This window comes from Spermophilus citellus, assembly GCF_964194105.1.
Source record: "Spermophilus citellus genome assembly, chromosome: X".
NCBI classification, from domain to species: domain Eukaryota; kingdom Metazoa; phylum Chordata; class Mammalia; order Rodentia; family Sciuridae; genus Spermophilus; species Spermophilus citellus.
The window spans coordinates 50,719,962-50,736,270 of NC_138190.1; positions in this window are offsets into that span (position 1 = coordinate 50,719,962).

The window sequence follows — 16,309 nt, forward strand, 5'->3', positions numbered from 1 at the left end:
ACTGTGTCAAGTTTCAAGAAACTAGCACAAACCGTGTTGTGTTTAGAGTTACAAATACATGTATCAATATAGGAGAAAACAGAGTGAAACCTAAAAATTCAAACTGTTACTGGAAATGAACGCTTCAGCATAGAAGAACGAAATTTGGGGAACCAAGTCGCGTAAGTGTACTGATCATTACCTGAAAGTATCATCCACTTTGGGTGAAAAAATATTTGCTGAGATTTCTGGAGTTTCGTAATTTTTGGAAGCTTGGCAACCCCTTTCCATGAAAGTGTTTCTCGCCAGTCACTGCTTAGGGCTACATCAAGAGGAAACAAAACATAGAGATAGAACGTGAAACTACTTTACTGTGTCAAGTTTCAAGAAGCTAGCCCAAACCGTGTTGGATTTAGAGTTCCAAATACATCTATCAATATAGGAGAAAACAGAGTGAAACCTAAAAATTCAAACTGTTACTGGAAATGAACGCTTCAACATAGAAGAACGAAATTTGGGGAACCAAGTCGCCTTCGTGTACTGATCATTACCTGAAAGTATCATCCAGTTTGGGTGAAAAAATATTTGCTGAGATTTCTGGAGATTCGTAATTTTTGGAAGCTTGGCAACCCCTTTCCATGAAAGTGTTTCTCGGCAGTCACTGCTTAGGGCTACATCAAGAGGAAACAAAACATAGAGATAGAACCTGAAACTACTTTACTGTGTCAAGTTTCAAGAAGCTAGCACAAACCGTGTTGGATTCAGAGTTCCAAATATATGTATCAATATAGGAGAAAACAGAGTGAAACCTAAAAATTCAAACTGTTACTGGAAATGAACGCTTCAGCATAGAAGAACGAAATTTGGGGAACCAAGTCGCCTTAGTGTACTGATCATTACCTGAAAGTATCATCCAGTTTGGGTGAAAAAATATTTGCAGAGATTTCTGGAGTTTCGTAATTTTTGGAAGCTTGGCAATCCCTTTCCATGAAAGTGTTTCTCGCAAGTCACTGCTTAGGGCTACATCAAGAGGAAACAAAACATAGAGATAGAACGTGAAACTAATTTACTGTGTCAAGTTTCAAGAAGCTAGCACAAACCGTGTTGTATTTAGAGTTCCAAATACATCTATCATTATAGGAGAAAACAGAGTGTAACCTAAAAATTCAAACTGTTTCTGGAAATGAACGCTTCAACATAGAAGAACGAAATTTGGGGAACCAAGTCGCCTTCGTGTACTGATCATTACCTGAAAGTATCATCCACTTTGGGTGAAAAAATATTTGCTGAGATTTCTGGAGTTTCGTAATTTTTGGAAGCTTGGCAACCCCTTTCCATGAAAGTGTTTCTCGGCAGTCACTGCTTAGGGCTACATCAAGAGGAAACAAAACATAGAGATAGAACGTGAAACTACTTTACTGTGTCAAGTTTCAAGAAGCTAGCACAAACCGTGTTGGATTCAGAGTTCCAAATACATGTATCAATATAGGAGAAAACAGAGTGAAACCTAAAAATTCAAACTGTTCCTGGAAATGAACGCTTCAACATAGAAGAACGAAATTTGGGGAACCAAGTCGCCTTAGTGTACTGATCATTACCTGAAAGTATCATCCAGTTTGGGTGAAAAAATATTTGCTGAGATTTCTGGAGATTCGTAATTTTTGGAAGCTTGGCAACCCCCTTATATGAAAGTGTTTCTCGCCAGTCACTGCTTAGGGCTACATCAAGAGGAAACAAAACATAGAGATAGAACGTGAAACTACTTTACTGTGTCAAGTTTCAAGAAACTAGCACAAACCGTGTTGGATTCAGAGTTCCAAATACATGTATCAATATAGGAGAAAACAGAGTGAAACCTAAAAATTCAAACTGTTAATGGAAATGAACGCTTCAGCATAGAAGAACGAAATTTGGGGAACCAAGTCGCCTTCGTGTACTGATCATTACCTGAAAGTATCATCCAGTTTGGGTGAAAAAATATTTGCTGAGATTTCTGGAGATTCGTAATTTTTGGAAGCTTGGCAACCCCTTTCCATGAAAGTGTTTCTCGCCAGTCACTGCTTAGGGCTACATCAAGAGGAAACAAAACATAGAGATAGAACGTGAAACTACTTTACTGTGTCAAGTTTCAAGAAGCTAGCACAAACCGTGTTGGATTCAGAGTTCCAAATACATGTATCAATATAGGAGAAAACAGAGTGAAACCTAAAAATTCAAACTGTTACTGGAAATGAAGGCTTCAACATAGAAGAACGAAATTTGGGGAACCAAATCGCCTTAGTGTACTGATCATTACCTGAAAGTATCATCCAGTTTGGGTGAAAAAATATTTGCTGAGATTTCTGGAGATTCGTAATTTTTTGAAGCTTGGCAACCCCTTTCTATGAAAGTGTTTCTCGCCAGTCACTGCTTAGGGCTACATCAAGAGGAAACAAAACATAGAGATAGAACCTGAAACTACTTTACTGTGTCAAGTTTCATGAAACTAGCACAAACCGTGTTGTGTTTAGAGTTCCAAATACATGTATCAATATAGGAGAAAACAGAGTGAAACCTAAAAATTCCAACTGTTACTGGAAATGAACGCTTCAGCATAGAAGAACGAAATTTGGGGAACCAAGTCGCGTTAGTGTACTGATCATTACCTGAAAGTATCATCCACTTTGGGTGAAAAAATATTTGCTGAGATTTCTGGAGTTTCGTAATTTTTGGAAGCTTGGCAACCCCTTTCCATGAAAGTGTTTCTCGGCAGTCACTGCTTAGGGCTACTTCAAGAGGAAACAAAACATAGAGATAGAACGTGAAACTACTTTACTGTGTCAAGTTTCAAGAAGCTAGCACAAACCGTGTTGGATTCAGAGTTCCAAATACATGTATCAATATAGGAGAAAACAGAGTGAAACCTAAAAATTCAAACTGTTACTGGAAATGAACGCTTCAACATAGAAGAACGAAATTTAGGGAACCAAGTCGCCTTCGTGTACTGATCATTACCTGAAAGTATCATCCAGTTTGGGTGAAAAAATATTGGCTGAGATTTCTGGAGATTCGTAATTTTTTGAAGCTTGGCAACCCCTTTCTATGAAAGTGTTTCTCGCCAGTCACTGCTTAGGGCTACATCAAGAGGAAACAAAACATAGAGATAGAACCTGAAACTACTTTACTGTGTCAAGTTTCAAGAAACTAGCACAAACCGTGTTGTGTTTAGAGTTCCAAATACATGTATCAATATAGGAGAAAACAGAGTGAAACCTAAAAATTCAAACTGTTAATGGAAATGAACGCTTCAGCATAGAAGAACGAAATTTGGGGAAACAAGTCGCGTTAGTGTACTGATCATTACCTGAAAGTTTCATCCACTTTGGGTGAAAAAATATTTGCTGAGATTTCTGGAGTTTCGTAATTTTTGGAAGCTTGGCAACCCCTTTCCATGAAAGTGTTTCTCGCCAGTCACTGCTTAGGGCTACATCAAGAGGAAACAAAACATCAGATAGAACGTGAAACTACTTTACTGTGTCAAGTTTCAAGAAGCTAGCACAAACCGTGTTGGATTTAGAGTTCCAAATACATCTATCAATATAGGAGAAAACAGAGTGAAACCTAAAAATTCAAACTGTTACTGGAAATGAACGCTTCAACATAGTAGAACGAAATTTGGGGAACCAAGTCGCCTTCGTGTACTGATCATTACCTGAAAGTATCATCCAGTTTGGGTGAAAAAATATTTGCTGAGATTTCTGGAGATTCGTAATTTTTGGAAGCTTGGCAACCCCTTTCCATGAAAGTGATTCTCGGCAGTCACTGCTTAGGGCTACATCAAGAGGAAACAAAACATAGAGATAGAACGTGAAACTACTTTACTGTGTCAAGTTTCAAGAAGCTAGCACAAACCGTGTTGGATTCAGAGTTCCAAATACATGTATCAATATAGGAGAAAACAGAGTGAAACCTAAAAATTCAAACTGTTACTGGAAATGAACGCTTCAGCATAGAAGAACGAAATTTGGGGAACCAAGTCGCCTTCGTGTAGTGATCATTACCTGAACGTATCATCCAGTTTGGGTGAAAAAATATTTGCTGAGATTTCTGTAGATTCGTAATTTTTGGAAGCTTGGCAACCCCTTTCCATGAAAGTGTTTCTCGCCAGTCACTGCTTAGTGCTACATCAAGAGGAAACAAAACATAGAGATAGAACGTGAAACTACTTTACTGTGTCAAGTTTCAAGAAGCTAGCACAAACCGTGTTGGATTTAGAGTTCCAAATACATGTATCAATATAGGAGAAAACAGAGTGAAACCTAAAAATTCAAACTGTTACTGGAAATGAACGTTTCAACATAGAGGAACGAAATTTGGGGAACCAAGTCGCCTTTGTGTACTCATCATTACCTGAAAGTATCATCCAGTTTGGGTGAAAAAATATTCCCTGAGATTTCTGGAGATTCGTAATTTTTGGAAGCTTGGCAACCCCTTTCCATGAAACTGTTTCTCGCCGGTCACTGCTTAGGGCTACATCAAGAGGAAACAAAACATAGAGATACAACCTTAAACTACTTTACTGTGTCAAGTTTCAAGAAGCTAGCACAAACCGTGTTGGATTTAGAGTTCCAAATACATGTATCAATATAGGAGAAAACAGAGTGAAACCTAAAAATTCAAACTGTTACTGGAAATGAACGCTTCAACATAGAAGAACAAAATTTGGGGAACCAAGTCGCCTTAGTGTACTGATCATTACCTGAAAGTATCATCCAGTTTGGGTGAAAAAATATTTGCTGAGATTTCTGTAGATTCGTAATTTTTGGAAGCTTGGCAACCCCTTTCCATGAAAGTGTTTCTCGCCAGTCACTGCTTAGTGCTACATCAAGAGGAAACAAAACATAGAGATAGAACGTGAAACTACTTTACTGTGTCAAGTTTCAAGAAGCTAGCACAAACCGTGTTGGATTCAGAGTTCCAAATACATGTATCAATATAGGAGAAAACAGAGTGAAACCTAAAAATTCAAACTGTTACTGGAAATGAAGGCTTCAACATAGAAGAACGAAATTTGGGGAACCAAGTCGCCTTAGTGTACTGATCATTACCTGAAAGTATCATCCAGTTTGGGTGAAAAAATATTTGCTGAGATTTCTGGAGATTGGTAATTTTTTGAAGCTTGGCAACAACTTTCTATGAAAGTGTTTCTCGCCAGTCACTGCTTAGGGCTACATCAAGAGGAAACAAAACATAGAGATAGAACCTGAAACTACTTTACTGTGTCAAGTTTCAAGAAACTAGCACAAACCGTGTTGTGTTTAGAGTTCCAAATACATGTATCAATATAGGAGAAAACAGAGTGAAACCTAAAAATTCAAACTGTTACTGGAAATGAACGCTTCAGCATAGAAGAACGAAATTTGGGGAACCAAGTCGCGTTAGTGTACTGATCATTACCTGAAAGTATCATCCACTTTGGGTGAAAAAATATTTGCTGAGATTTCTGGAGTTTCGTAATTTTTGGAAGCTTGGCAACCCCTTTCCATGAAAGTGTTTCTCGCCAGTCACTGCTTAGGGCTACATCAAGAGGAAACAAAACATAGAGATAGAACGTGAAACTACTTTACTGTGTCAAGTTTCAAGAAGCTAGCACAAACCGTGTTGGATTTAGAGTTCCAAATACATGTATCAATATAGGAGAAAACAGAGTGAAACCTAAAAATTCAAACTGTTACTGGAAATGAACGCTTCAACATAGAAGAACGAAATTTGGGGAACCAAGTCGCCTTCGTGTACTCATCATTACCTGAAAGTATCATCCAGTTTGGGTGAAAAAATATTCCCTGAGATTTCTGGAGATTCGTAATTTTTGGAAGCTTGGCAACCCCTTTCCATGAAAGTGTTTCTCGCCGGTCACTGCTTAGGGCTACATCAAGAGGAAACAAAACATAGAGATACAACCTTAAACTACTTTACTGTGTCAAGTTTCAAGAAGCTAGCACAAACCGTGTTGGATTTAGAGTTCCAAATACATGTATCAATATAGGAGAAAACAGAGTGAAACCTAAAAATTCAAACTGTTACTGGAAATGAACGCTTCAACATAGAAGAACGAAATTTGGGGAACCAAGTCGCCTTCATGTACTCATCATTACCTGAAAGTATCATCCAGTTTGGGTGAAAAAATATTGGCTGAGATTTCTGGAGATTCGTAATTTTTGGAAGCTTGGCAACCCCTTTCCATGAAAGTGTTTCTCGCCAGTCACTGCTTAGGGCTACATCAAGAGGAAACAAAACATAGAGATAGAACCTGAAACTACTTTACTGTGTCACGTTTCAAGAAACTAGCACAAACCGTGTTGTGTTTAGAGTTCCAAATACATGTATCAATATAGGAGAAAACAGAGTGAAACCTAAAAATTCAAACTGTTACTGGAAATGAACGCTTCAGCATAGAAGAACGAAATTTGGGGAACCAAGTCGCCTTAGTGTACTGATCATTACCTGAAAGTATCATCCAGTTTGGGTGAAAAAATATTGGCTGAGATTTCTGGAGATTCGTAATTTTTGGAAGCTTGGCAACCCTTTTCCATTAAAGTGTTTCTCGCCAGTCACTGCTTAGGGCTACATCAAGAGGAAACAAAACATAGAGATAGAACCTGAAACTACTTTACTGTGTCAAGTTTCAAGAAGCTAGCACAAACCGTGTTGGATTCAGAGTTCCAAATACATGTATCAATATAGGAGAAAACAGAGTGAAACCTAAAAATTCAAACTGTTACTGGAAATGAATGCTTCAACATAGAAGAACGAAATTTGGGGAACCAAGTCGCCTTAGTGTATTGATCATTACCTGAAAGTATCATCCAGTTTGGGTGAAAAAATATTTGCTGAGATTTCTGGAGATTCGTAATTTTTTGAAGCTTGGCAACCCCTTTCCATGAAAGTGTTTCTCGCCAGTCACTGCTTAGGGCTACATCAAGAGGAAACAAAACATAGAGATGGAACGTGGAACTACTTTACTGTGTCAAGTTTCAAGAAGCTAGCACAAACCGTGTTGGATTTAGAGTTCCAAATACATGTATCAATATAGGAGAAAACAGAGTGAAACCTAAAAATTCAAACTGTTACTGGAAATGAAGGCTTCAACATAGAAGAACGAAATTAGGGGAACCAAGTCGCCTTAGTGTACTGATCATTACCTGAAAGTATCATCCAGTTTGGGTGAAAAAATATTGGCTGAGATTTCTGGAGATTCGTAATTTTTGGAAGCTTGGCAACCCTTTTCCATGAAAGCCTTTCTCGCCAGTCACTGCTTAGGGCTACATCAAGAGGAAACAAAACACAGAGATAGAACCTGAAACTACTTTACTGTGTCAAGTTTCAAGAAACTAGCACAAACCGTGTTGTGTTTAGAGTTCCAAATACATGTATCAATATAGGAGAAAACAGAGTGAAACCTAAAAATTCAAACTGTTAATGGAAATGAACGCTTCAGCATAGAAGAACGAAATTTGGGGAACCAAGTCGCGTTAGTGTACTGATCATTACCTGAAAGTTTCATCCACTTTGGGTGAAAAAATATTTGCTGAGATTTCTGGAGTTTCGTAATTTTTGGAAGCTTGGCAACCCCTTTCCATGAAAGTGTTTCTCGGCAGTCACTGCTTAGGGCTACATGAAGAGGAAACAAAACATAGAGATAGAACGTGAAACTACTTTACTGTGTCAAGTTTCAAGAAGCTAGCACAAACCGTGTTGGATTCAGAGTTCCAAATACATGTATCAATATAGGAGAAAACAGAGTGAAACCTAAAAATTCAAACTGTTACTGGAAATGAAGGCTTCAACATAGAAGAACGAAATTTGGGGAACCAAATCGCCTTAGTGTACTGATCATTACCTGAAAGTATCATCCAGTTTGGGTGAAAAAATATTTGCTGAGATTTCTGGAGATTCGTAATTTTTTGAAGCTTGGCAACCCCTTTCTATGAAAGTGTTTCTCTCCAGTCACTGCTTAGGGCTACATCAAGAGGAAACAAAACATAGAGATAGAACCTGAAACTACTTTACTGTGTCAAGTTTCAAGAAACTAGCACAAACCGTGTTGTGTTTAGAGTTACAAATACATGTATCAATATAGGAGAAAACAGAGTGAAACCTAAAAATTCAAACTGTTACTGGAAATGAACGCTTCAGCATAGAAGAACGAAATTTGGGGAACCAAGTCGCGTTAGTGTACTGATCATTACCTGAAAGTATCATCCACTTTGGGTGAAAAAATATTTGCTGAGATTTCTGGAGTTTCGTAATTTTTGGAAGCTTGGCAACCCCTTTCCATGAAAGTGTTTCTCGGCAGTCACTGCTTAGGGCTACATCAAGAGGAAACAAAACATAGAGATAGAACGTGAAACTACTTTACTGTGTCAAGTTTCAAGAAGCTAGCACAAACCGTGTTGGATTCAGAGTTCCAAATACATGTATCAATATAGGAGAAAACAGAGTGAAACCTAAAAATTCAAACTGTTACTGGAAATGAACGCTTCAACATAGAAGAACGAAATTTAGGGAACCAAGTCGCCTTCGTGTACTGATCATTACCTGAAAGTATCATCCAGTTTGGGTGAAAAAATATTTGCTGAGATTTCTGGAGATTCGTAATTTTTGGAAGCTTGGCAACCCCTTTCCATGAAAGTGTTTCTCGGCAGTCACTGCTTAGGGCTACATGAAGAGGAAACAAAACATAGAGATAGAACGTGAAACTACTTTACTGTGTCAAGTTTCAAGAAGCTAGCACAAACCGTGTTGGATTTAGAGTTCCAAATACATCTATCAATATAGGAGAAAACAGAGTGAAACCTAAAAATTCAAACTGTTACTGGAAATGAACGCTTCAACATAGTAGAACGAAATTTGGGGAACCAAGTCGCCTTCGTGTACTGATCATTACCTGAAAGTATCATCCAGTTTGGGTGAAAAAATATTTGCTGAGATTTCTGGAGATTCGTAATTTTTGGAAGCTTGGCAACCCCTTTCCATGAAAGTGATTCTCGGCAGTCACTGCTTAGGGCTACATCAAGAGGAAACAAAACATAGAGATAGAACGTGAAACTACTTTACTGTGTCAAGTTTCAAGAAGCTAGCACAAACCGTGTTGGATTCAGAGTTCCAAATACATGTATCAATATAGGAGAAAACAGAGTGAAACCTAAAAATTCAAACTGTTACTGGAAATGAACGCTTCAGCATAGAAGAACGAAATTTGGTGAACCAAGTCGCCTTCGTGTAGTGATCATTACCTGAACGTATCATCCAGTTTGGGTGAAAAAATATTTGCTGAGATTTCTGTAGATTCGTAATTTTTGGAAGCTTGGCAACCCCTTTCCATGAAAGTGTTTCTCGCCAGTCACTGCTTAGGGCTACATCAAGAGGAAACAAAACATAGAGATAGAACCTGAAACTACTTTACTGTGTCACGTTTCAAGAAACTAGCACAAACCGTGTTGTGTTTAGAGTTCCAAATACATGTATCAATATAGGAGAAAACAGAGTGAAACCTAAAAATTCAAACTGTTACTGGAAATGAACGCTTCAGCATAGGAGAACGAAATTTGGGGAACCAAGTCGCGTTAGTGTACTGATCATTACCTGAAAGTATCATCCACTTTGGGTGAAAAAATATTTGCTGAGATTTCTGGAGTTTCGTAATTTTTGGAAGCTTGGCAACCCCTTTCCATGTAAGTGTTTCTCGCCAGTCACTGCTTAGGGCTACATCAAGAGGAAACAAAACATAGAGATAGAACGTGAAACTACTTTACTGTGTCATGTTTCAAGAAGCTAGCACAAACCGTGTTGGATTTAGAGTTCCAAATACAACTATCAATATAGGAGAAAACAGAGTGAAACCTAAAAAATCAAACTGTTACTGGAAATGAACGCTTCAACATAGAAGAACGAAATTTGGGGAACCAAGTCGCCTTCGTGTACTCATCATTACCTGAAAGTATCATCCAGTTTGGGTGAAAAAATATTGGCTGAGATTTCTGGAGATTCGTAATTTTTGGAAGCTTGGCAACCCCTTTCCATGAAAGTGTTTCTCGCCAGTCACTGCTTAGGGCTACATCAAGAGGAAAGAAAACATAGAGATAGAACCTGAAACTACTTTACTGTGTCACGTTTCAAGAAACTAGCACAAACCGTGTTGTTTTTAGAGTTGCAAATACATGTATCAATATAGGAGAAAACAGAGTGAAACCTAAAAATTCAAACTGTTACTGGAAATGAACGCTTCAGCATAGAAGAACGAAATTTGGGGAACCAAGTCGCCTTAGTGTACTGATCATTACCTGAAAGTATCATCCAGTTTGGGTGAAAAAATATTGGCTGAGATTTCTGGAGATTCGTAATTTTTGGAAGCTTGGCAACCCTTTTCCATTAAAGTGTTTCTCGCCAGTCACTGCTTAGGGCTACATCAAGAGGAAACAAAACATAGAGATAGAACCTGAAACTACTTTACTGTGTCAAGTTTCAAGAAGCTAGCACAAACCGTGTTGGATTCAGAGTTCCAAATACATGTATCAATATAGGAGAAAACAGAGTGAAACCTAAAAATTCAAACTGTTACTGGAAATGAATGCTTCAACATAGAAGAACGAAATTTGGGGAACCAAGTCGCCTTAGTGTATTGATCATTACCTGAAAGTATCATCCAGTTTGGGTGAAAAAAATATTTGCTGAGATTTCTGGAGTTTCGTAATTTTTTGAAGCTTGGCAACCCCTTTCCATGAAAGTGTTTCTCGCCAGTCACTGCTTAGGGCTACATCAAGAGGAAACAAAACATAGAGATGGAACGTGGAACTACTTTACTGTGTCAAGTTTCAAGAAGCTAGCACAAACCGTGTTGGATTTAGAGTTCCAAATACATGTATCAATATAGGAGAAAACAGAGTGAAACCTAAAAATTCAAACTGTTACTGGAAATGAACGCTTCAACATAGAAGAACGAAATTTGGGGAACCAAGTCGCCTTAGTGTACTGATCATTACCTGAAAGTATCATCCAGTTTGGGTGAAAAAATATTCGCTGAGATTTCTGGAGATTCGTAATTTTTGGAAGCTTGGCAACCCCTTTCCATGAAAGCCTTTCTCGCCAGTCACTGCTTAGGGCTACATCAAGAGGAAACAAAACATAGAGATAGAACGTGAAACTACTTTACTGTGTCAAGTTTCAAGAAGCTAGCACAAACCGTGTTGGATTCAGAGTTCCAAATATATGTATCAATATAGAAGAAAACAGTGTGAAACCTAAAAATTCAAACTGTTACTGGAAATGAACGCTTCAGCATACAAGAACGAAATTTGGGGAACCAAGTTGCCTTAGTGTACTGATCATTACCTGAAAGTATCATCCAGTTTGGGTGAAAAAATATTTGCTGAGATTTCTGGAGATTCGTAATTTTTGGAAGCTTGGCAACCCCTTCCCATGAAAGTGTTTCTCGCCAGTCAGTGATTAGGGCTACATCAAGAGGAAACAAAACATAGAGATAGAACGTGAAACTACTTTACTGTGTCAAGTTTCAAGAAGCTAGCACAAACCGTGTTGGATTCAGAGTTCCAAATACATGTATCAATATAGGAGAAAACAGAGTGAAACCTAAAAATTCAAACTGTTACTGGAAATGAACGCTTCAACATAGAAGAACAAAATTTGGGGAACCAAGTTGCCTTAGTGTACTGATCATTACCTGAAAGTATCATCCAGTTTGAGTGAAAAAATATTTGCTGAGATTTCTGGAGATTCGTAATTTTTGGAAGCTTGGCAACCCCTTTCCATGAAAGTGTTTCTCGCCAGTCAGTGATTAGGGCTACATCAAGAGGAAACAAAACATAGAGATAGAACGTGAAACTACTTTACTGTGTCAAGTTTCAAGAAGCTAGCACAAACCGTGTTGGATTTAGAGTTCCAAATACATGTATCAATATAGGAGAAAACAGAGTGAAACCTAAAAATTCAAACTGTTACTGGAAATGAACGCTTCAACATAGAAGAACGAAATTTGGGGAACCAAGTCGCCTTAGTGTACTGATCATTACCTGAAAGTATCATCCAGTTTGGGTGAAAAAATATTTGCTGAGATTTCTGGAGATTCGTAATTTTTGGAAGCCTGGCAACCCCTTTCCATGAAAGTGTTTCTCGCCAGTCACTGCTTAGGGCTACATCAAGAGGAAACAAAACATAGAGATAGAACCTGAAACTACTTTACTGTGTCAAGTTTCAAGAAACTAGCACAAACCGTGTTGTGTTTAGAGTTCCAAATACATGTGTCAATATAGGAGAAAACAGAGTGAAACCTAAAAATTCAAACTGTTACTGGAAATGAACTCTTCAGCATAGAAGAACGAAATTTGGGGAACCAAGTCGCGTTAGTGTACTGATCATTACCTGAAAGTATCATCCAGTTTGGGTGAAAAAATATTGGCTGAGATTTCTGGAGATTCGTAATTTTTGGAAGCTTGGCAACCCTTTTCCATTAAAGTGTTTCTCGCCAGTCACTGCTTAGGGCTACATCAAGAGGAAACAAAACATAGAGATAGAACCTGAAACTACTTTACTGTGTCAAGTTTCAAGAAGCTAGCACAAACCGTGTTGGATTCAGAGTTCCAAATACATGTATCAATATAGGAGAAAACAGAGTGAAACCTAAAAATTCAAACTGTTACTGGAAATGAATGCTTCAACATAGAAGAACGAAATTTGGGGAACCAAGTCGCCTTAGTGTATTGATCATTACCTGAAAGTATCATCCAGTTTGGGTGAAAAAAATATTTGCTGAGATTTCTGGAGATTCGTAATTTTTTGAAGCTTGGCAACCCCTTTCCATGAAAGTGTTTCTCGCCAGTCACTGCTTAGGGCTACATCAAGAGGAAACAAAACATAGAGATGGAACGTGGAACTACTTTACTGTGTCAAGTTTCAAGAAGCTAGCACAAACCGTGTTGGATTTAGAGTTCCAAATACATGTATCAATATAGGAGAAAACAGAGTGAAACCTAAAAATTCAAACTGTTACTGGAAATGAACGCTTCAACATAGAAGAACGAAATTTGGGGAACCAAGTCGCCTTAGTGTACTGATCATTACCTGAAAGTATCATCCAGTTTGGGTGAAAAAATATTGGCTGAGATTTCTGGAGATTCGTAATTTTTGGAAGCTTGGCAACCCCTTTCCATGAAAGCCTTTCTCGCCAGTCACTGCTTAGGGCTACATCAAGAGGAAACAAAACATAGAGATAGAACGTGAAACTACTTTACTGTGTCAAGTTTCAAGAAGCTAGCACAAACCGTGTTGGATTCAGAGTTCCAAATATATGTATCAATATAGAAGAAAACAGTGTGAAACCTAAAAATTCAAACTGTTACTGGAAATAAACGCTTCAGCATACAAGAACGAAATTTGGGGAACCAAGTTGCCTTAGTGTACTGATCATTACCTGAAAGTATCATCCAGTTTGGGTGAAAAAATATTTGCTGAGATTTCTGGAGATTCGTAATTTTTGGAAGCTTGGCAACCCCTTCCCATGAAAGTGTTTCTCGCCAGTCAGTGATTAGGGCTACATCAAGAGGAAACAAAACATAGAGATAGAACGTGAAACTACTTTACTGTGTCAAGTTTCAAGAAGCTAGCACAAACCGTGTTGGATTCAGAGTTCCAAATACATGTATCAATATAGGAGAAAACAGAGTGAAACCTAAAAATTCAAACTGTTACTGGAAATGAACGCTTCAACATAGAAGAACAAAATTTGGGGAACCAAGTTGCCTTAGTGTACTGATCATTACCTGAAAGTATCATCCAGTTTGAGTGAAAAAATATTTGCTGAGATTTCTGGAGATTCGTAATTTTTGGAAGCTTGGCAACCCCTTTCCATGAAAGTGTTTCTCGCCAGTCAGTGATTAGGGCTACATCAAGAGGAAACAAAACATAGATTTAGAACGTGAAACTACTTTACTGTGTCAAGTTTCAAGAAGCTAGCACAAACCGTGTTGGATTTAGAGTTCCAAATACATGTATCAATATAGGAGAAAACAGAGTGAAACCTAAAAATTCAAACTGTTACTGGAAATGAACGCTTCAACATAGAAGAACGAAATTTGGGGAACCAAGTCGCCTTAGTGTACTGATCATTACCTGAAAGTATCATCCAGTTTGGGTGAAAAAATATTTGCTGAGATTTCTGGAGATTCGTAATTTTTGGAAGCCTGGCAACCCCTTTCCATGAAAGTGTTTCTCGCCAGTCACTGCTTAGGGCTACATCAAGAGGAAACAAAACATAGAGATAGAACCTGAAACTACTTTACTGTGTCAAGTTTCAAGAAACTAGCACAAACCGTGTTGTGTTTAGAGTTCCAAATACATGTGTCAATATAGGAGAAAACAGAGTGAAACCTAAAAATTCAAACTGTTACTGGAAATGAACTCTTCAGCATAGAAGAACGAAATTTGGGGAACCAAGTCGCGTTAGTGTACTGATCATTACCTGAAAGTATCATCCAGTTTGGGTGAAAAAATATTGGCTGAGATTTCTGGAGATTCGTAATTTTTGGAAGCTTGGCAACCCTTTTCCATGAAAGTGTTTCTCGCCAGTCACTGCTTAGGGCTACATCAAGAGGAAACAAAACATAGAGATAGAACCTGAAACTACTTTACTGTGTCAAGTTTCAAGAAGCTAGTACAAACCGTGTTGGATTCAGAGTTCCAAATACATGTATCAATATAGGAGAAAACAGAGTGAAACCTAAAAATTCAAACTGTTACTGGAAATGAACGCTTCAAAATAGAAGAACGAAATTTGGGGAACCAAGTCGCCTTAGTTTACTGATCATTACCTGAAAGTATCATCCAGTTTGGGTGAAAAAATATTGGCTGAGATTTCTGCAGATTCGTAATTTTTGGAAGCTTGGCAACCCCTTTCCATGAAAGTGTTTCTCGCCAGTCACGCTTAGGGCTACATCAAGAGGAAACAAAACATATAGATAGAACGTGGAACTACTTTACTGTGTCAAGTTTCACGAAGCTAGCACAAACCGTGTTGGATTTAGAGTTCCAAATACATGTATCAATATAGGAGAAAACAGAGTGAAACCTAAAAATTCAAACTGTTACTGGAAATGAACGCTTCAACATACAAGAACGAAATTTGGGGAACCAAGTCGCCTTAGTGTACTGATCATTACCTGAAAGTATCATCCAGTTTGGGTGAAAAAATATTGGCTGAGGTTTCTGGAGATTCGTAATTTTTGGAAGCTTGGCAACCCCGTTCCATGAAAGCCTTTCTCGCCAGTCACTGCTTAGGGCTACATCAAGAGGAAACAAAACATAGAGATAGAACGTGAAACTACTTTACTGTGTCAAGTTTCAAGAAGCTAGCACAAACCGTGTTGGATTCAGAGTTCCAAATATATGTATCAATATAGGAGAAAACAGTGTGAAACCTAAAAATTCAAACTGTTACTGGAAATGAACGCTTCAGCATACAAGAACGAAATTTGGGGAACCAAGTTGCCTTAGTGTACTGATCATTACCTGAAAGTATCATCCAGTTTGGGTGAAAAAATATTTGCTGAGATTTCTGGAGTTTCATAGTTTTTGGAAGCTTGGCAACCCCTTTCCATGAAAGTGTTTCTCGCCAGTCAGTGATTAGGGCTACATCAAGAGGAAACAAAACATAGAGATAGAACGTGAAACTACTTTACTGTGTCAAGTTTCAAGAAGCTAGCACACACCGTGTTGGATTTAGAGTTCCAAATACATGTATCAATATAGGAGAAAACAGAGTGAAACCTAAAAATTCAAACTGTTACTGGAAATGAACGCTTCAACATAGAAGAACGAAATTTGGGAAACCAAGTCGCCTTCGTGTACTCATCATTACCTGAAAGTATCATCCAGTTTGGGTGAAAAAATATTGGCTTAGATTTCTGGAGATTCGTAATTTTTGGAAGCTTGGCAACCCCTTTCCATGAAAGTGTTTCTCGCCAGTCACTTCTTAGGGCTACATCAAGAGGAAACAAAACATAGAGATAGAACCTGAAACTACTTTACTGTGTCAAGTTTCAAGAAACTAGCACAAACCGTGTTGTGTTTAGAGTTCCAAATACATGTATCAATATAAGAGAAAACACAGTGAAACCTAAAAATTCAAACTGTTACTGGAAATGAACGCTTCAGCATAGAAGAACGAAATTTGGGGAACCAAGTCGCCTTAGTGTACTGATCATTAGCTGAAAGTATCATCCAGGTTGGGTGAAAAAATATTGGCTGAGATTTCTGGAGATTCGTAATTTTTGGAAGCTTG